This window comes from Phaethon lepturus, unplaced genomic scaffold (genome assembly GCF_000687285.1).
Source record: "Phaethon lepturus isolate BGI_N335 unplaced genomic scaffold, ASM68728v1 scaffold4795, whole genome shotgun sequence".
NCBI lineage: Eukaryota > Metazoa > Chordata > Aves > Phaethontiformes > Phaethontidae > Phaethon > Phaethon lepturus.
Window position 1 is genome coordinate 20731 of NW_010542504.1, and position 350 is coordinate 21080.

The 350-nt window shown below is 57.4% G+C and overlaps 1 protein-coding gene across 1 annotated transcript in view; it reads right to left on the minus strand.

The window, feature by feature from the left end:
- MANSC1 (MANSC domain containing 1) overlaps positions 1-350 on the minus strand; it is a gene marked incomplete at its 5' end in the record, with an annotated part of 6366 nt that overhangs the window by 5593 nt on the left and 423 nt on the right. The window lies entirely within an intron of this gene.

The following is a 350-nucleotide window of genomic DNA, read 5'->3' on the forward strand; positions in this document are numbered from 1 at the left end:
CAGCCACAAGCTGTTACTAGTCGCGGCGCCAATGAAAGGATCAATTAACCTGTCTGGGCTGAACACAGCACTCGAATACCGCGCGAGCCCGAACTTCAGGGGTAATTTCCCAAGCGTTCGTACGTACTCACAGAAAAGACCGAAGAGGAGCCGGTTACCTGACAGCTTTTCCCCCGAGCAGCAAGCGCCAATGCAGCTGGGGGCGAACACCGGCTCTGCGCCCCGGACGCCTTTGGGCAGAGATAAGTTTATATCGATGATGGTGTTTTCCATTTTCTCCGCGGAGCACTCTTGACCCAGGGATGGTCCGGCCACCACGCAGGCGATGACCAGCAAGCCAACCGGCCACC